Source organism: Dromiciops gliroides, chromosome 1, assembly GCF_019393635.1.
Source record: "Dromiciops gliroides isolate mDroGli1 chromosome 1, mDroGli1.pri, whole genome shotgun sequence".
Taxonomy (NCBI): domain Eukaryota; kingdom Metazoa; phylum Chordata; class Mammalia; order Microbiotheria; family Microbiotheriidae; genus Dromiciops; species Dromiciops gliroides.
Window position 1 is genome coordinate 376,102,593 of NC_057861.1, and position 22,654 is coordinate 376,125,246.

At 36.4% G+C, this 22,654-nt stretch overlaps 1 pseudogene; it reads left to right on the forward strand.

The window, feature by feature from the left end:
- The first annotated feature begins 568 nt into the window (after positions 1-568).
- On the forward strand, positions 569-991 carry LOC122737154 (annotated as a pseudogene).
- The last annotated feature ends 21,663 nt before the right edge of the window (positions 992-22,654 follow it).

Below are 22,654 nucleotides of genomic sequence, written 5' to 3' on the forward strand. Positions count from 1 at the left end.
CATACATATGTACACAAATATATACATATATAGACATACATAATACACATATCTATCTATCTATCAATAGATAGATATAGACACAGATACGGATCTAGGTCTAGATAAAGATATAGGTAGATAGAGATAGAGATAAAGATAGAGACAGAGACAGAGACAGAGATAGAGAGGGGTAACTAGGTGGTGCAGTAGATAGAGCATTGGCCCTGGATTCAGGAGGACCTGAGTTCAAATCCAGCCTCAGACCTTTGACACTTACTAGCTGTATGACTCTGGAAAAGTCACTTAAGACCAATTGCCCCCCCCCCAAAAAATGATAGAGATAGAGATATAGACAAACTGGGTTTGGGGCCTGGGGAGGCTCTGGATCTGAGCAACTGATGTTGGGTCCTGACTCTAGGCTCAAGGCTATTTCCCCCTTCCCCTCCTTTCTTTTTCCCCATCCAGCTCAGTCATATTTGGCCTGGCCTCTCTCAGGGGTGACAAGAGGCTTCCTGATGAATATTCAGGTGGTATATTTCTGTCTCTTAAAATTGAGAAAAGGAAGGCAACTGATTGTGTAAAAATAATGCCTCCTAAATTCAAGTGCCACCTAAATTATGATGATGTCACTTGTTCTGTGAAGGGTGAAAGGAGAAATCTTTTGGAAGAAGATTCAGATGAAGAAGAGGATTTATTTCCTAAGGGGTACATATAGGCCAAAATTTGGACCTCAGAATGATGAAATTAAGCAGGTATATAATCAGATGGATGAAGTAAATGATGTTATCCAAGAGAATATTACAAAAATGATTGAAAGAAAAGACTGAAGGAGTTAGAAGACAAATTAGAGAGCTTATCAGATAATGCAGCAGCTTTTAGTAACAAATCCAAATAGCTTCAAAGAAAAATGTGGTGGTGTGGATACAAAGTGAAGGCTATCATGGCTCTGGTTGCTATAATCCTTTTGCCGGTGATTATCATTCTTATTATCCTGAAATATTGGAGGTGATTTGGTCACCAGAGATCTCCAATAAAACACTTCTGGGACAATTAAAAAAAAAGATTGCTGCATAATTTCATGAAATATGTATATGACTTTCAAAAGTGTTTTCACAAGAAGTAAAAAGAGGCAAGTGTCCAGTTCAAATTGGAGCATTGGCAAATTTCCTATTAGCCTCCTTTCCTTCACTTAAATGTACTTTCATTAATTTAATTTTAAAACAGAAATACCTACCTTGCCGTGTTCTAGGAGCCTAATTTGAAAGTAGATACTTGCTGATACATTATTTGTATATAGAGTGAAAGGTTGATGATGATATTGATAATTTAATACAATTTCCTACTCTAAACGAGAGAGATGGGACTTTATTACATCTTCAGAGATAGGGTAGGAGATAAGAGATCAAATATCATGTAAAAAAAAAGGATGGTAGCCATTCAGTTAATGATTACAAATGTATGAGGGTCATTACCAGCCTTCTTGACCTATGTTTTCCCATCAGACTCTGGAGGAGAGAGTGAAATGAATGACTTTGCACAGCTCAGCCTCACTTAAATCAAATTCACTTGCAAGTCAAGATATCACCCTCTTGATGTTATTGGGCCTCTCCCAGAATGACGCACAAAAAGCAACAAAAAAATGTATAATTAAAATTAGGTTTTGGAAATGGTTTCCATATATTTATGGGGAAAAAACCATTTTCAATACTACTACAAAAGACATTCCAGCAAACCTAATTTGCCTCTATGTAAAAACAAAACAAAATAAAACAACAACTGGGTTTCAATCCTGTTTTCTTACTACTATTTACTATCTGTGTAACCTTAGGCAATCAGTCAATGAATCAATCAGAAAGCATTTAAGTGCCTACTATGTGCTAAAAACACTGTGATAAACAAGTCATTTCACCTCTCTGGAGGCCAATTTACTCATTGCTAAAAAAGAATTGTCAGGGCAGCTAGGTGGCGCAGAGGATAAAGCACTGATCCTGGATTCAGGAGTACCTGAGTTCAAATCTGGCCTCAGATACTTGACACTTACTAGCTGTGTGACACTGGGCAAGTCACTTAACCCCCATTGATCCACAAAAAAAAAAGGAATTGTCTATTCCAGTCCTAAAATTGTATAATCCTCCAGAGGTTACCCTAATGGGAAAAGAAGTGGTGGCAGATATATGATATTGAACTAGAAAATCTTAAAAGTTGAAGGGCATTGGGAAGGAAATCTGGTGATTATACATAGAGGGCACATTTAAAAACAAAAACAAAAAAAAAAATCTTGTTTCCTTTAAATTGTATTGTTTATGCTAGCAACAGTTATTGCAGGACTGCTGTATTCCAGAAGAGCACATGTATTGCTACATGGCTACTAAAGTTAAGCAGTGAATTTCAATGCAAATCACACTGATTTACTGCCAACCAAGGGGCAACTGTTAGATGGATAGTAGTATAACTGTTTGTAAACACTGAATTCCACATAACCCATCTCCTTTGGGAGCTGTTTCATGTTAATGAGCCTTACATTCATGAATCTGCTTTACCCTGAAGTGACACAAAGCAATAATGCCATCATCAAAGGATAATGTGAGGCAGTTCATTCAAATAACCTAGTCCAAGTGAATTTCCCTTTATTTACAGTGCCAAGAGCAACAGATGAGATGGGTTGCCTTTCAACAAATCACAATCCATATAGAATACAAATGAATAAAACAGAATTATTATCCTTTTAATCATATTAAGTATAAATCTTACATTTTACAACTTCCAATTCTTTGTGATGCTTGGACAAGAGAAAGGGAGCATGATAACTGTCTTTAAATATTTGAACAGCTGCCATGTGTAAGGGGAATTAAACTTATTTTTCTGTCATTCTAGAGAGATAGGCCTTGGCTCACTGTAAGTAAGAACCTATCTAATGATATTTGAAGTCTTAGAGTAAAGGTTTTAAGAATAAATGTGGAGGCGGCTAGGTGGCACAGTGGATAAAGCACCAGCCCTGGATTCAGGAGTACCTGAGTTCAAATCTGGCCTCAGACACTTGATACTTACTAGCTGTGTGACCCTGGGCAAGTCACTTAACCCCCTTTGCCCTGAAAAAAAAAAAAAAGATCATCAAGATTAAAATGTGGCACCTTATAAGACAATGAGTTCTCCATTCCTTAAAGGCTTTATGCAATATAACCACTTCTCAGGAATATTTGTAGTGGGGATTCCAGAACTTTTTGGGTCATGGGCCTAATATAATATGTTATATACAATGTGCTAGTTATCATTAATACAAAGGTACATTAAAAAGGAGCCCTGACATAAAGAGCTCACAATATAGTAAGGGAGATAGTCTCATTCACAGAAATAACTGGTAAAATGTGACAATTGAATTTGATTGGCACAAAATATTAAAATAATCTATTCTTCTCTAGATGAAATGATCATGGAGAATGTTGGAATTGAGTTGATTCTTCAAAGATCAGTAGGATTTTCACAAGCAACAATAATGTAATCAGAATTTAGAAGTAAGGGAACATCTTGAACAAACATGAAAAACTGAACACAAGATATATCAAGATATATTTGGAAAGGTAAATAGATCAGTTTGGTTAGAAATGAAGGTTCATTTTGGGAGTAATGGGAAATTAGCAAGGGTCAAATGATTTGGGACTTAGAAGCTTGTTATCCTGGAAAAATATAAATGGGATATTGATAATTTTCTAAAAATAGTAAAAGTAAGAAAGCATTTGTGCAGAAACTGGCAGTGATCTAAAAAATGAATTACAACAGGGAACAGAAGCCAGGAAGATATGACCTTCTTGGTGTCAAGTGGTGAGGGCCTTAAGTACAGTGATAGTAAGCCTAACTATGCCTTCTGCTCATTCAAAAACATTGAAGGATTCCTCAATACCTACTAAATAAATTATAAACCTTTTAGGCTATTATTTAAAATCTTTCATGATGTCCAATGTACCTTTCCAAGTTTGACTCACAGTATTTTCTGTTCCGTAATTTTTGCTTCCAACTAATTTCATATCTCTATATTCTGCTATTCTGCATACTTTTTATTGGGCATCTCAAGTTTCTAAACCAATATATTTTCTACCTACTGAAATAATTTTCTTTTTTTTTTTTTTTTTTAGTGAGGCAATTGGGGTTAAGTGATTTGCCCAGGGTCACACAGCTTATAAGTGTCAAGTGTCTGAGGCTGGATTTGAACTCCAGTCCTCCTGAATCCAGGGCCAGTGCTTTATCCACTGTGCCACCTAGCTGCCCCAAATAATTTTCTTCTTTAAAGGTGCCCATGAATCCCATTTTGATATCCCCAGCTAGAATTGATCATTCATTACAACTAGCATAAACTTACCAATTCTGTTTACCAACATAAGTAATTTGAACTTGAAGATATATTTGTATAACACTATTGAGTGTTGATGTGTGAGGATAGAGTTGGCCAGTTGTGTTCCCTCCTTCTTACTGGAAAGAGCCTGAGATGCCTTCGTCTCAGTCTTCTTATTATCCTCTCACCTAGGAATGTATTAGGGTATGATCTTTCACTTAACTCATTACCCTATGCTCCTGGTTCTTTTCTTTGGAGATTTAATTAGCTATACACTGTTTCAACAATAAACTCAGTTTTAACCCAGAACCAATATAATGACCTTTAGTTCTGCATGGTAACTGTTCTCTGCTAATTTATGGAGTTATAGCAGAATAAAAGTTATTTATAAAGTTGCAATAGCTCAAAAGTCCAAGTTAGGTAAATAAATATCTACAAATTGGACAGAGCTTTTGTTCTCGGTCATAATTGAAATGTTGTGAATGCCCAAATAATTACTATATTTTCCTATGTTCCCTTTTTCTCAGCATGGATTAAGTACAAAAAAAAAGTTTTCATGGGCAGTCATAGATTTCTTCATATATGAAGCAAAATCATAATATAGAAAATGGTTATGGAAAATAATGCCCCTTTCCTATGTGATCAGTTTGTTGGCTTAAAGGGGGCAGAATTTTTTTTAATTGAAAAAAGAACTGGTAAAAATCTAGGTTTTAAAGAAATAGTTTTCAGATAAGATGGAAGTAGTTTGAGATTTCAAAAGGAATAAAAAATAAATGCATGCTTAAGTAAAAAAGCTTAAATATCCTTGTAAAGGATGTAAATTGAAACATCTTTTATAAATGAAGAATATGGTGGCTTCAGAGTTTGTTGTTATTGTTGTTTGGTTGTTTCAGACACATCCAACTCCTTGTGACCCAATTTTTAGGGTATTCTTGGCAAAGATACTGAAGTGGTTTTCCATTTCATTCTCCAGCTCATTTTATAATGAGGAAAGAGAAGCAAACAGAATTAAGTGACTTGTTTAGGGTCTTCTTGACCTAAGGCTTAGAATTCTATCTACTATGGCACCTAGCTGCTCCAACCAAAAAAGGCAAGTAAGGAAAACATTTTATTTATTTTTTTAGCTCCAAATGGTAAGTGGTCTGGTTTGAGCATTGGGAATTGATAAAAAAGTAATTGGCACTGTGGTCCCTCAACTCATTTGCATGTATGGGGGGTGTGTAATTTAAGATTCTAAATGTGGATTCTAATCTGTTCCCCCAGTTTTGGGGGAAACTGACTAAAATCACTGATAAAACGAGTTTAGGTTTTTAAGGGTTTATTGGAAAATAGAAAGAAAAAGATTGAGAACAGAATTCCAACAGCCTGGCATTCCTATCTTTCCTCAAATTTCCTGTGAAGTCCTCTGCCGCCACCACCATCAAGTCAGGAACCCAAAAAGCCCCAGAGCTCTCCGCGCAGGCTCCCTTTCCTCCTTCCTGTCTCCTCCCAGACCATAGGAGGCTCCTCAAGTTGATTGGCTGGTAGCCTTGATAGACAGCACCCATGAGCAAACGTCATTTCCTGACGCCAAGGAAAAGCCACAATGCCTCTGAGGTATTTTCCTCATGGTGGAGCTTTCCCACAGCAAGTCTCCAGTAGGTGGCATCATTCCAATCATTACAGGGGTGTGGTTAAGAGGAATAAAAACCTCACAAAATCATAAATTATGTAACTGCCCTGGAGGTATTACACTGAATACCAGCTGACCTATGTTTAAACAATTGAACATATTTCAATTTGGGTATGTATCCATTGAAAGTAGGGTAATACCTATCATGGGAAGTATTGGAGAACTTAATAAGGGGTAAAGAACTGAACAAGAGAAGAAGGAGAGTTAGCTAAAAGAAGGCTTCAGTTACTAGAGGTAAGAGGTTTTGATACTGAATAACTACTTTTTTGTGTTGTAGTTGTTTTTAAAATTTACAATACCATAGCATCATATACTGTATATATAGGAAATTAATTTACATTATGTGGCAAAAAATAAAGAAAACAATAATTTTCAAAAAGGTATTAAAACATTGTGACTTTTGACCCACCCTGTAGTTCCTCATTGGATCGATAAAGGCTGAAGCTAATTAGAAGATAGCATTGCTTTTTTGATTCATCTACACTTTGAGAGATATGAAAACTCTTTTCAGTGGTGCTTCTTTCTCTGTCATCCTCTTTGGTTTGAAAGAAAACAGCCATGACAAGGACAACAGAAAGAGAACAATCAGGTTTTGTAGAGGATTAAATGGTAGAATATCTGCCAAACAGATGTTCAGACATTTCGGGAATCCTGATGAGTTAATAGCTACCAGAGCTAGTTTGCAGGACCCAGAGAGAGCCAGACTCGAGTTTTGTGCTTTTTTAGCTGAAAGATACTGCTAAGCCAATATGATGGTGTGACACCTTCTCAGTACAATTTTAAGGGTAAATTTGAGAAAAAAGAGCTACATCTACTTTAACAATTCTGGAATAGAAGAGTGAGGAAAAGAATAGAAAAAAAAGTAAGCAAGGGAAGAAGGAAGGAAGGAAGAGAAAGAGTGAGCTTTGTGGGTAACAGATCTTTTTGAATAGAACAGAGGCATTAGGTCTTTCAATCCAGAGTTTTGAGTTACCTTAAGCACATAGGTTTTCTTTAGACCTAGGATTCTTTAAGTATATGCCTTCTCTCTCCTAAAGATATTGCTTCATCTTGGATACCTGTAATGTTATTATCATCATTATTCTTTGCTTTATTGTTAAATAAATATTTCTATTTAGTGGTTATTTAAATTTGATGGTTTAAAATATTTAAATATTAATATTTTCATCACTCTTTACAGCTGTTTTTTGTAAATGGGAATCACATGAATAGGAGCTTGAGCATAATAGTGGTGAATATGAATAGAACATCCTGCCATGAAGGTTATACCCTAGGTATCTGAAAGTCTCTGTGTGTGGCAGCCAGGTAGTATCCAGATCTCTCAGTATGAGGATCTGGATGGGAAATTGAGTCAACCTTGGGAGTGGGAGACTATTCCAGGGAAAACCCTACAAATCACTTGGATTAAAGAAGACAGATATATACATGTTTGTTATTGGACAGGCACAGGCAGAGGAAGTTGAAGACAGTAAACCTTCTTGAACTTCCCTTAATTTTTTCAAAAGAAATTATACAGGTCAGCTTAAGTATAAATTCTTAACAAAGTACCTACTGGCACCCATTGACTCACCTTGATTTCCCCCTTCTTTGTCACTTGGTGCTTTTCTCTCTGTTTCTCTTTTTCTGTCTATGTCTCTCTGTCTCTGTCTTTGTTTCTGTCTCTGTCTCTGTCTCTCTTTCACTCTCTCTCCATCCTCTCTCCTCCTTTGTCTCCCCTCTCGCCCCCCACTTCTTCCTTCCTTTCTTCTTACCACCCCCACCCCCACCCCCAATTTCTTTCCCATTACAAAAGTTAAGTTCTCGGTGTGGCTGAGAATGTCATTTCCCCACACTGCTGCTGTTTAACTTATTTAGTGTCTGTGTCTATTTCTTTGCTCTTCTGCAGACTGAGTGTATTTTTCTAAATTCTCAGGTATGACTCAAGTGTGGCTTCCATCTGAAAGATGGCAAGATTTCATATCACTCAGACAACTCGATGACACTTCTGAGAGAGTGACTGCATTTGAATCCTAAATGATGAGTGGGTCAAATAAGGTGCAGCCTAAGTGGCCCTTGTTGGACTTGGAGTTAGGAACTCCTGAGTTCAAATCTGACCTCAGAAACTTAATAACAGTGGGACCCTGGTCAAGTCACTTTATCCTATTTGGTTCAGTTTCTTCATAGGTAAAATGAGCTGGTGAAAGAAATGGCAAACAATTCCAGTATCTTTATCTTTGCAAAGAAAAGCACAAGTGGTGACAAAGAAACTCCTTCTTCCCTCTCTAAACCCCGCTTCCTCACCGTACAAATATCATTTACACCTTTTCACTCCTACCTATCTCCTTCTATAATTGTCTCATACCATGGCAGGGTCACCATATTACATGCAACCTTGATTCCAGTCTATCCTTCCTTTTCTGCTCTCTGGGAATCTCAACCTCTCTCACACTCACTCTCTCTCTCTCTCTCTCTCTCTCTCTCTCTCTCTCTCTCTCTCTCTCTCTCTCTCTCTCTCTTTCCCTGGAAATATGTGAGATAAGTATAGAAGGAGATAGCCTTCTGAATGGTATTTGATGTGGGTGGGCTAAGAGAGAGAGAAGAGGGAGTTTTATGTAAAGGGCCTCGATTTTCCCACAAGCTATGGGCCAAACACCTCAGCAGAGAAAGTCAGGAAAAGAATATCATAGGAAGCTTAAAGAGGGATGCAAAGGTTTAGGAAAGCTGCTGTGGTGAATGGATAGATAATTGATTAGGGATGTATGAAAAGATTGCCTTTTAAATTTAAGAAAGTATAGAAAGATTTTGCTATGGAAAAAGTACCTTTAACAGTGAAGTTAAAGGTGCTTGAAGTATTATTTTGTTCATGTTCACACTCTTTAAGGAGAAAAATGAAGATTCAGTATTTTTTATATGGGCATATGCCAGACTTTTTTTCAAGATTATACTTTATAGTTTTAGAAAAAGAAAAATGATTAGCATTACTGGTATTTCTAATAGATCTGTGTCCCAAAATTCCTGTTATGCAGGATTATTGCTTGAGGGAGGGGAAGAGATATATTAAATTATTCCTAATAACTTCATAGATTATTTGCATGCCATTTCTGGTTGAGTAAAAGTATCTTGCTTTACCTGTATGCCAGCTTATCATAGGATAATTGATTGATTGATATCTAAATGAAACTAATTAGGAACAATTTTAGATTAAAATTCTTTATCTGATGAGACAAGTAATAACAATTGATAATTCCTGAACACCTGGGAGGGAATATCAGTATGTTTTTTTTCCACCTTCCTCTATCCCTCCCTCCCTCCCTTCATTCCTAAATGCTTATTAATCTACTGATTCTCTTCCTTTCTTCCTTTCCTCCTTCCTTAATGAGAAATACATTGTTAGTCATTTGATGTACAGTAGAGATCATAAAGTGACATCTGAATATATATCTTCCAATTCAAGATTCTCTGCATTATATTTGAATCACCGGAATAAATAAATAAATTTAGCTCCAAAGCTAATTTTACTTTCAGAATCCCACCCCTGTAGCCAACTTCTCATGATGCCTTGGTTTAAAATAAGCATAGCTCTGCCTTTTTTATGACACCCAGTTCATCATGCAATGATTTCATGATTAGTCCATTCTAAATGAGCTCAGTGCTTCACTGCACTATTAATATATCCAAGATGAAAGGCTGCATAGGGAAAATTTCAAAATACTGATGTTTATTCTTGTGACATATCAGAAAACAGTCTCACACAAGTACACATCCTAAAGCAAATTACACCCCCGCCCCCAGCACTAAAGTGAACTGACTCATAAATCTCTAGTGGCTTGTCTGAAAATTCGCAAGGCTTTTAGATAAATCAGAAGGAAATATATAAATATAGATATAGATAGATATCCACACATATATATTTATATATGTGTATATATATTAGTGATTGTATAACTGGTAACATTAAGAAAACAGAACACTTTCACATAGATTTCTCACCTGTAGAATGAGAAGATGAGACTAGTTGATCTCTAGGATTTTTGTCTAGCTCTGGTATTCTTCACTGTCTGTTATTCTGTATCATACGAATAACCAACTGTTGAATTGGGGGATAGGAGTATTAGAACATATTATTTTTAGTCTAGAAGTTTTGTTTCTTAAAAATATTCTCCTTTGGTTTAGTTATAATACTTTCAATCACATTAATGATCAAATCCAAAGTCCATTATAGTTTGAGGGCATTGGTGTTGATTGATGTTATTTTCAAATTATTAGGGTAGAGCTAGGTTTGTCTGTTTTGTTTTGTGTTTTGTTTTGTTTTGGTAAGCAGTTTTTTTCTTCTTAACTATGTAAAACAAAATTTAATGCCAGTGCTCATTGGGTTTCTAAGGACATGTCTGCTAAATATGTCAAGTATGCCATGGTATTATCTTTGCTTTATTAATTATGTTAAAAATTGTCGTACTCTAAAACAGCATCATTGATTTAATAAATCCAATATAAAATCAAATACTATTCCATTTGACATCACAACCACTATATTGTCAACTCTCTCAATTTCCCAAGGATACTTATTAAACACAATCTTTAAAAAATCAATATAAATTGTGTCCAGTTGTATGCTATATGAAGATGTTACTGCTTTTCAATTTATCTGTTTTATGTATTTACAATGTCCTGATACTTTACAGTAGACAAATATATCAATTCACTTTGATATTCACATTTTAGCATGACACATCTTTTTCTGGCACAAATATATTGATTTAAAAGATACTTTTTCAAGATCCTAGGATGAGTTACAATGAATAAAAAACTATCTTAAATTATCATTTTCATCCTAATTTATTCAGGGAAGGGAGAAGTGTTACAAAGGGGAAATGGAGATATTTCTGTTATCCTTCTTGAAAGTAATATTAATGAGGGAAAATTGTCTAAGCACACCTCTGAAAAGAAGTAATCATGTCAATAAAAGAGTTTAGTTGAAAAAAGGCCAAAAATGTATCCACATCCTAATGTAAAATATTCCATATTCCACTTTGTTTTATCTGTATCCTGTAGCTGCACTAAAAACAATTAGATACTGAGGAATGCCTGTTCATGGCTCACCCTATTTTTATCCATACTTGCTTAAAAGAAGGGCAATGGGTTTATCCTAGATCACATCCTTAACTAGTAATATGATCTCACTAGAGCTGATTCTAGCATTAAAATATACACCAAAGTAGAAATACATTTTTGTCTCTTTTCACCTTTGTTACTTTACTGACAGAAAAAGTGACATACTCTGCTCTGAAGTTCTTAGTTTAATTTGTGATATAACCTACAAAAAACTATGTGAAAACAAGTTATATAAAGGATAAATTAGAAATAAGCAACAGAGATAAGGTGCATGAATTAAGGATGATTGAAAAAGTTTTCCTGCAGAAAATGTACTTTTAGATGGTACTTGAAGGGAGCCCAGAGGTGGAGATGAGGAAAGAGAGCATTCATGGTATGAGAGAAAGAGAGTGAAAATGCCTCAGTGGAGTGTTGTTTGATGAACAGCAAGGAGGTCATTATCACTGTATCAGAGAGTAGTTATGGGAAGGGGGGAGGAATGCAGCCCAGTTGCACAGTGTAAGAAGACTGGAAAGGAGATGGGGCAAGTTTTGAAGGGCTTTGAATGCTAAACATGGAGAATGCCAAGGACAGCAATCTCTTCATTTCTCATTAGCTTCTACTTCTTGACCTGGACTCCAAAATGTCCTAGGAAAATTCCTTATCAGGAAACTCATCATTCTGTGAGACTACATTATCTTTGGTACTCATACCTCATCAGTACCCTCAGTACTTTCTGCCCCTCTAATTGGAAAATAGGAGAATGGAGCAAAACACTCCTGTTAAAGACTCCACTAAAATAGGTTTTCTTTTTAAAAAATTTTATTTGTGATATATAATAAATTGTTACACCTATATCGAACATAGATATAATATATACACATATGACATATATAATATATATTTTCTACATTATTACATTTAGATATACCTAGATATATTACAGTACATGTAACTTAGTATTTTAAATCCTTCCTCTTCCTATTTTTTATAAACAGGCAGTTTTTTTTTTTACTACAGGCAAATAACTTTTTTTAATAAATAACATATACATATCAATTTATAGAAATAATATATATGACAAAATTTTAAAAATATAATTATTATATAAATAAGAACTAAATAATTCATATATGCATGGCATATATATTAATGTGTGTGTATATAGATACATATACATCCTATACCCTTCCAAATGTACCCCTTCTCCACCTTTTTTTCCTCAGGTTAAACATTTTTATTTATATTTTCCTATTCCAAATTCTATCCCTCCTTCCCTCCCTCCCCTCCCCCCTTCCTGAAGCAGCAAGCAATCCAATATAGGTTATACATATATGATCATGCAAAACATCACCATATTTGTGACAATTAAATAATGTGAAAAATAGCATGCTTCTGTCTGTTTCATCAGTATCAGTTCTTTCTTTGGAGGTGGACAGTATATTTCATCAATATTCTAAAAAAGTTTTCCTAGCCCAACCAACTATCACTCCTTGGACTCTTTGCATTTCATTATCTTTTGGTGCTGGGTCCCTTCTTCTCCAGGAACTCCCCTTATCCCTAACTATATTTCAGCTTCCTTTTGTGTTATCTTTCTTCATTATATTGTCAGATCCAGGGGGCTTATTTTTCATATTTGTATTTTCAGTACTTAGCACAGTACCTAGCACATAGTAGGCATTTGATAAATGTTAATTGACTGACAAAGAATCTTCTATATTATTCTGAATGGGAAGCTGTTGGAGTTTATTGTAGAGGCAAATAACACGGTCATGTCTGTGCTTTAAAAACATCACTTTGACAACTGGGGGGAGTTTGGAATGGAGTAGGCAGAGACTTTTGACAGGAAGATCAACTAACTGTCTATTATAATAGCTCATGTTTGAGGATATTAGGGCTTGCACCAGCGTGGGGGCAGTGACAGAGGAGAGAAGGGGGCCCAAGCAAGAGAAGCTATGAAGGTAAAATAAACAGCCTTGGCCACAGATTGAATGAGGCAATTGGGATTGAATTAGAGGAGGAGGTTGCAGATGGCACCTAGGTTATGAGCCTAAGTGAATTGGAAGATGGTGATACTTTCTACAGAAAGAGGGAAGTTGGGAAGAGGGGAGTTTAAGGAGTTGGGAGAGTTTAAGGGAGAAAGATAATTAATTTGGCTTTAAATATTTTGAATTCAAAATGACTATGGGAAATCCATTTTAAGATTCCAAATTAAAGTTTGAGATGGGAGACCAGAGGTCAGCACTGAGGTGATAATTGAATCCATGGGGATTAATGAGAATATCAGGTATAATGGTATAGTAGAGAAAGAGAAGAGGGTGCTGGACTGGGTCCTATGGAACACTCATGCTTCGTGGGTATGACCTGAATGGAGATTGAGTAAAGGAGACTGAAGAGCAGAAGGGCAAGGAGAGAGATAGATGAAAGAAGTGTCATAAAAACCTAGAAAGAAGAGTCTGTAAAGAAGAAGTTGATTAATAGTGTCAAAGGCAACAGAGATGTCAAGAAGCATATGGACAAAGAGGAGACCTTTAGAATTGACAAATAAGACATCATTGGGTCACTTTGTAGAGAACAATTTTTTTTTTTTTAATTATGAGATTGGAAGCCAGAGCATAGTTAAGGAGAGAGCGAATCAGAAGGAAATGCCGGCATCTATTGCAAATGTCCTTCTCAAAGAGTTTAGCCACAAAAGGAAATAAATATATGGGATAATAGCTGGGATGGATGGATCAAATTAGGGTTTTTGTTGGTTTTTTTGTTTTTTGTTTTGTTTTTGTTTTTGCATAAGGGAGATATGGACATCCTACCTTACTTACCCAGGATCACATAGTAAATGTCAAAGATCAGATTTGAACTGAGGTCTTCCTGACTCTGGGCCTCACATTCTATCCACTATGTCATGTAATTATTTCAGTGGAAAATATTTTAATTTCAGATTGTTTCCTGTAGAAATTATTGCTTACTCTTCATTTATAAATTTATGTTCTCCTTGAACTAGCCGTATGCTGAAGTTCTTTTTACCCTGTAGATACAATTGTACTTATGTTCATTATTTTCTCTTCTGACACCTTCAAGGCTCATGAGTTAATGGAAAATGGAAAAATAGAGCTATATTCCAGAAGTGAATTTGTGAAGCTAAGGTCATGCCTTTATCATCTGGGTGAAAGTGAGAAAAGGCATTACTATGACTCAGACATTATTGGCAAATACATGACAAGTAGAGGTGAAAACTGAAAAGGTGAAAAAGGTAATGTTGCTTGTTGAGAAGGATTTCACTTGGGCAAAAACCCAAAATTCAATGTGTTCTTCAGAAAGAACTTGGGTAGCCTATTGACAGCCACAGAAATGCATGCTGCTTAATGGAACTCTTCTTTGTGCTTCCAGACCATTAGTTTCTTCTCTCTATTTTATAGACATTATTTTGGTGGGAGGGGAGTGTTTTTGGAAGGCAATAGTGATTTGACTACAACCTAATTTTCCAACATTACGCTTGCTCTAATACTCCAGTAATAAGTTAAGCCAAACTCTTTGATATTCCCTAAACATGGTCTATGGTTTTAAATTTCAAGAATCCTATTCCTTTTACCCTGCACCCTCACCTCCAAGAATTTTATAACTACTCATCCTTCACAGTACACTTCAAATAACAGATATATACACATATATACACCCACACAAACATGTTACATATATAGGGTGGATGGGGAGGGACAGTCGATGAGCTAACAGGGTTGTACATATTCATGTGGCAGGTAGGAACATAGCCACTGACAACTTCTTTGAAAAAAAACCAAACAACTGGGTGAGTTCTTCTGGAGAATAATAATTATCCTCTTGAAGATGAGAACACCACCTTCAAGTCTTATAGGTGATGAAATAGTTGGTTTTGGTCCAGGCTGTGGGTCAGAGATTTTCTTTTGTTCTGGGTTTAAATAAAGTGAGTGATCAAGGAGTCTCAGTTACATATGTAACATTTTTTCAGACATCCTACTAGTGCTGATGATAAATCAGAAAGTAGAAACTGGATTTTCTTCCCATGTGAAACCAGGACAACCTCACATTAAACTCAGATATGGAAGAAACAGAGAGGCCTTAGCAGAGCTTCTTGGACTGAGGTAAATGTCAGCAGTCAGGAAAGGGTACGAAGATCAAAAGTACCTGGACCCAGGCAGAAAAAGTCAGCTGAAGTATGTTGCAGATCCAAATGCCCTTAACCATGAGATCTCAATAGACACAATCCATGTGTCCAAGAGGTAAGAGTTCTGGGGGGCTAAGCCCATATAGAAAATAAAAGGGATATTCTGAATAAGAATGGACTATTGGAGAATTCAGAGATTTAGCTTTCTAGAGAGAAAAAGATGGTCATTCAATGTGGCATTTGCCTCATGGTAAATGGGAATCAAGCTGATATATGGGACCAAAATTTCTCTCAGGCCTAGTCTCTGATCTAGGCTCAGCTTTTTCAAGATCCCTTTAAAAAGCAACACCTGAATGAAATTCAGTGAACCTGTCCCAGGAAATGTGCCCTAATCTTCTTAATGATATTGATAGTAGGCATGCCTATTCTTTCCATAAGGACAATTGCTGCCTTGCACCCTTACCAAGTCAAGCAAATTCCTATACCTGCAAAGAGATGGCAAGGTATGATGGAAGGTACATTTATTTTGAAGTCTGTGTACATGAACTCAAATCCTCATTTGCTATTTATTTCTTGTATTACTGTGGATAACACACAAATTCTCTGATTCTCACTTTCCTTGTTCATATAATGAGGGGCTTGAACTAGATGAGCCTCCTAAATCATATGTTATTCAGTGTTATAAAGGCTCATTAAGTGCTTAATGTGTAGAAACATTCTATTACATTAATAACTTTTATACTTATCACCCGAAATGCTGCCTAAATTAAAATTTCAGAAAATGAGCTTTACTAGATGGATTTTGCAGAATTCAAGACTTGTAAGTGACCTCAGTGGCCTTATATTCCAGTGTATAATGAAAAGGAAAGCATGTCCTCAAGAAGTGTTCATTTAGCCTCTGCTTGAAGATTCCCAGTGAGTTGGAACCCACTGACATGCCAGGCAGCTCATTGTACTTTGGCACCGCTCCCTTAAGCACAATCAAGAATTGCCCTGTCTGTAACATATACAAAGACCCTCTTTGTTAAGGGCAATACCATCTGATCCTGTAGCAATACTATAGTGATATGGATGCTTATTACTTTAATGAAACAAGTAGAGGTTAGAGGAATTGCAGGGTATCATTTCTACAATATTTTTGGTAATGTCCTATAACTTCTGCAGAGACCAGCCTTGCATGAACACTCTATTTCAGCTTCAAGCTAACTAATCCAATTTTGATATTTGAAATGAATTATTGAGAATCATCCATAACCCATCTCAGCTTTAAGGTTACTTTGAACTTTACTCCTCTTCACTAAGGAAGAAGATTCCTCTCAAATCCATATATTTCCCTAAGCACTCCACAGTGGTTGTTTCCACTTCATAGTTCCTAGTAACAAATTATTCTTATTATTCATATTTCTCTAGGGGAGTTTTCACATGCTTGGGGTAGATTCCCCAAGTGTCACCATGGTTTGCCTGCTAAGCATGCTATAGCTTCTTGGAACCACAGGTGAGAGAGAGTTGGGTGGCAGGTAGAAACCAAAGGTGGAAGAGTAACCCTGGAAAGGGGTTGGCAAGCTCACACAGCAGAGGTACAAATTCTCCCTAAACACCCCATAGACCACCTCCTCCAAAAAAGTATGAAAAGTAAGTATCACATTGAGGGAAATGTAAAAGTAAATGGTACATATGAGGAAGGTACAGCATATAACCAATAAGGAACTCAGCAGAAGAACAATAGTAAGAGATGTCATAAAGAAATTATATCATAGGAAGAAAAGATGAGCTGGTCATATAATAAGAGTAAAAATAAAAGGGAACATGCCCAAAGTACTTCACTAAGTACTCTTATGATAGTAGCATGAAGTGAGAAGGCCTCCTGCACATTGGCTAGACCTTTTGAACTTATGAGTGTACAATGGACAAGTGTCATGGGAAGAACCCATTGCAATCTTCATAGTTAGAAATACCTTTCATGTGGATGAGGTCATTGATCTATGATAATATAATGGAGAATGTGATGAATGCAATATAAGGCTAGCAAATGTGCTCTGGAAAATTTGAGGACAAAAAAAAATTAAAGCTTTTTTTGAAGAGGTCAGGAATGACTTCAGATATACAGGCAGCATATTAGATAGACCTTCAAGCAAAGGAGGTAATACACTAGTTGGCAGCAGTAGAAATTTCATGTTAGGCATGGGAGAGAAAAGACCAAAATGGAAGATGAAGAATAGTCAGATTTTCCTAGAACATAAAGTAGTAGGTTATAAGACTAAAAAATAAGGGTTTCAGCAAGATTATGGACATTTATTATCATCAGTAAATAATTTATTCAACAGCAATGATAAACCACTAAAATTATGAAATAACAGTGGTATGATTAGAGAAGTGAATTTGGAAAGTTTAATTGATGTGAAAGATAAATAAATTTGAGAAAAATAAATGGATATATGAAAATCATTTAAAAAGTACAATAATTTGGGGGGCAGCTAGGTGGCACAGTGGATAAAGCACTGGCCCTGGATTCAGGAGGACCTGAGTTCAAATCCGGCCTCAAACACTTGACACTTACTAGCTGTGTGACCCTGGGGAGGTCACTTAACCGTCATTGCCCTGCAAAAAACAACAACAACAAAAAACAAACAAAAAATCCCCAAGTACAATAGTTTGGATGAGAAAAGGTGAGGACTGGAGCTACAGTGGTTTCAGGGGGAATGATGAGGAGATGAAAGGTAATAAAAGTGTTATAATAATAGAATTAGATGGACACAACCACTGATTAGATTTTGGCCATAATGTAGAGGGAAGAATCAAAGATGACAGAGATTATAAGACCTGAGACTCAGTAATTTGGATGATGGTGAAATACTTAACAGAAATAGAGAAGTTGGGGCAAGTTAGGATAGATTAGGGAATGTAGTAAAAACAAGAGTTGAATTTGGGACATGCTGAGTTTCAGGCATGGTCAGGAAATTAAGGTTAAGATAATCAACAGGCAGTTAATCTTAGAGTTCTTAGGATGTTTTTTTTGGGGGGGGGCAGAATGCAGTTTTGGGTTTCAACTGCAAAACTATAAAAAAAAGGGTGAGGTACAAAAGGATAGAGTACATAGAGAGAAATGGTCCAACAGGTCCCTGATCAAGAGACAGGAAGAGAATTTGGATTCCATGAGTAGACAGAGGAGCAACAATCAGAAAGTCTTAAGAAGAAACATGAATGAAGTATGATGAATTGGAAATGTAGAAAGTCAGAATTCTATCAAAAGGATAAACTTCCTTTATACATACTTATATAAAAGTGTAACAGGCTACCTCCACCAGTGGAAAATTTCCTTTCACTAGAACTTTTCAAATGAATGTTTAATGGCCATTTGTTGAAGATATTGTAGAAGGGATTTTGGAACAATTACAGTTTTTTCTAGTTGTATTCTGAGTGCCCACTCAATTCCAACATTTTGTGATTGTTTAAAAAGAATAAGAAGTATAAGTGTAGAAAGGAATTAAGGAGTAGAGGTTAGTTATACATGTCAGAATTAACAAAGAGATGGAGTGGAAAAAAAAGATCTTTTTCCAACAAATTTGTAGACTGTAGATTTTAAAAGTTATGTCATTAGAGGTTGTTTTCTCTTCAATTTGCTATCTCTTCATTTTGGTGAATTCAGGAACTTCCTAAACATTGTTTTGCCCTAATTGTGGCCAGGAGAGAATAGGCCTTTGGGCTCTGTTCTGTCTTTCCTACTGCTCTTCATTTCTAGAGAATAGAGGGGTAGGAAAAAGTGTAGCCCATTTGTGAGCACTGTTGGATAGAAGACTGCCTTCTTTGAAGGTCTATATGACCATTTGTCAAATTCAATAAATATTTATTAAACACCTATTATTATATGACTTCAACTTCAAATTCTCCCTTTTTGCTTCCTCAGCAAACTATAGTCACCCTATTCATGAAAACAAAAATAGAAAAACAAAGAAAACTCAAAAACTGTTTCCTTAACCAAGCTATATTCTAATTAGTCTACTTTTCACTGTTAATTACCATTTCACTGCAAACAATTATCAAGATTATCCTATCTCCCACCCATTCTTTCTCAGCAAATTCCTAACAGCATACTAAACACTGGGAATACAAAGAAATGCAAAAGATATTTCCTTCCTTCAAGGAGCTCATAATCTAATTGGGGGAAGGAGGTAAGCAGCTAGGCAGCCCAGGGGATAGAGCACTGGCCCTGAGGTTGGGAAGACCTGAGTTCAAATTTGCCCTCAGATAATTACCACCTGTGTGAACCTGGGCAAGTCACTTAACCTCAATTGCCTTCTTGCCACTGGACTCAGATGGCTCTGGAGAAGAGAGTGAGATTGGTGACCTTTCACAGTCCTCTCTCACTTAAATCCAATTCACTGAAATTCATGATATCACCCTGTTGTCATGGTCCTCCTCAAGAACAAAGGACAAATAACAACAAGGATAACAGTCTAATTGGGGAAGCAGATTAAATCTTTCTCAAGAGTGGGTGGTGAAATAATATATGCAGATAGTTCTTAGTTTAAATGCTAGGAGGTCAGAGGAAAAATTCCAGAACTTTGCTAAGGACACAAGAATTTCAGAGTTTTTTTGAGCTTTGGAGGACACTGAGTTACCACTCATTGAAGCTGTAGAGCAGAATTTTCTGTCTGTGTTTGTTTTAACTGCAGCGGGAGAGAAAAACAGACAAGCAGCTATGAGAAGAGGAGACTATGACAGCAGTAGTAGCAGCAACAATGAATGATGCTTTTCTGTGACAATTGACAGGAAATTGTGAAAGTATGTGTGTGTGTGTGTGTGTGTGTGTGTGTGTGTGTGTGTGTGTGTGTACTGTTAACCTGGAAATTAAGGAAACAATCAATATAGGAGAAATAAGGTATTTAATCAGGGCAGAGGAACTATAGCTCGTGGTATCGCAAAACTCAGAAGCTAAGAATACCCAAAGATGGGAAACAAGGACAGGGTTTTTATGAGGTAACAGAACAGAGGGAGCTATGAAACTACCCTTGGGAAAGGTACAGAAACTGTTTAATATAAATGAATCTTTTTACATAATAACCTAAAGTCCAGGAAGTAAACTTGGGAATCTTTGGGAGGGGATAGTTTGTTTGAGGGAGATATATAAGCATCAAGAGTCTGGAAATGAAAAAGACTGGTCAGCCCAAGGCAATTCATTTTTCTGGGAGTTCTCAATACATATACACACATATAGTATATATGCTATATGTGTGTATATGTATATGTGTATATGCACAGATGTATACACACACACACACACACACACACATATATATATATATATATATATATATGTCATGGGGAAAATGGGGTAGGGGGTTTGGGGTAGGGGTAGGGGTTTGGGGTCCTTAGGAATTCCTCTTTAAAGAATTATACCCTCTTGCACACAAAAGCAGTGAGAATAAGATGGTAGTTTATTTAGAGAAAGGGGAAGGGAAGGGAAGGGAAGCCGTGAAAGTCCTTGGATTTCTCATGGGAAGAAAAGCATGGCACAGAGAGAGTGGCTCTGAGATACCAATCTCCTAGAGTAGGAGACAGGCAGCTACTTTTATAGAGGATTGATGGGGGTGGCCATCTGACTGTGGAAAGTTCCCTTAGTGAGGGAGGACCATCCCCCACTAGTGGTGGCTGGAAGAATTGGGTGAGGGGTGGTTGCAGATCTCTGAAGCCATGTCCTCAGGACACACAAAGGAAGCAGCCACACCTAATCTTATCTCCCCAAGGTTGAGGGAGACTAAAATGAAGGGTGGAAGACTGGAAGCTAGCTCAGTCTGATCTGGTTCCACTTATCTCTGTAGGTGTGTCTGTCCTTTGGTTTAGTTTCTCAAGAAGGTTCTTTGATGTGCCCCAGAGAACTTCTGGGGTGCTATGGGCCCATAACATATACATATTATATGCATACATACATATATACACATTTTAAATCCATTTCAATTGTTTACTCCTATACCTGTGAATATATATGCTAACAGGTTCTTATATCTATAGAATATATCTATCTCTCTACTTCTCTATCTCTATCATCTCTATCTCTATATACATTTATAATTATACCATCATAAAGTACACACATATATGTATATATTTTATTTAGATTATATATTTAAATTTGGTATTATCCATGAGTATTATGCTGGACACTGTGTCATCTATATATGGTTGTGTCCTAAGCTGAAATGGTTGAAGGCAATGGTAGCACTTTTCACAAATTTTAAATATGTCCTTGATTTATATCTGCAGTGAGATATTAATAATCTTCCTTAACTGGGAAATCAAGAGCTATGTGTAGATTTAAAAATAATAATGTATACATTTTTTAGAAATTTCCCCCACAGCAAAATTTAAACTGGTTCCCTGGCTTTCCTTTTTCCCTGGGATAAATTATTCCTTCTTATCCAGTGGCAGGTATCTTTTAACCTCTAGGCCCCAGGCAATCTTCTCCAACAAGGGCAGAAATGAGGAGATTTGGGGACCTTACAGAAGGTCTTAATTCAAACTATTTTAGTGGGAAGATATGCAGGAAGATATAATCTGGGAGAAGTCATTCTTTCCTGTTTTAAATTGGTGGAGGTGGGGAAGGGTAAGCAGTGGTGGGGTGTGTGGAGGAAATCCCTTTTTAGATATACTTTGCTCTCCACAGAAATATCTGATGGTTTAATATGCATTATCAATATCCTTTCAGAAATTATATTTTTAGGTTTATTTCTTAGGAGTCTATGTGCAATTTATGGTGGCTATTTTTGATAAATTTGTATGTTTTGCTGAGTGAGATATTTTCCCTGATGTGTCACAAGCTTGGTTCTCTCCATTATTTTTTTCCTCTCAATAAAAATTTAATTTATTTATTTAGTCAGATTCAGTTTGTCAAGAACTCTTGCTAAGTACCTAAAAATAATAATAGCCCCAAATATACTGGCCTTTTAGGGATCAATTCTGTGGCAGTTTCAAAATAATAATGACCTCCGAAGAAACAGTTTCTGTAAAGATGTGAGGACAGAGGGCAGATTTGCAAGGAGTTGAGGACTCACTGGGTCAAGAGAAAGTTTAGACTATTATTTGCTAATTGTCTGAAGTGAAATGGTAATTATTAGTGAAAGGTAGACAAACTTCAGAATTTATCAGTGTTAATGTTGTTTTAGTTTGTTTTCAGGATTAACCTGAGCACATTTAGTAAGCAGGTGAGAACTATAAAATTTACTGAGAACTGATTCCGCACCCTGTCTCCTCTTTCCCAGACAAATAAATTGTCTGGGGCTGACTGTCTTTGTCATTTCCAGACTCTTGATGGACTTATGGACCTTCCCCCAAGTAATTTATCCCCTCCCAATGTTCCCCACCTTACTCCCTGGACTTTATGTTATTATGTAAAAAGGGTCCACCTGCATTAAGTAGTTTCTATTCCGAGTCTAGTTCTATTATTTCTTTTGTCAAAGGTTCATTT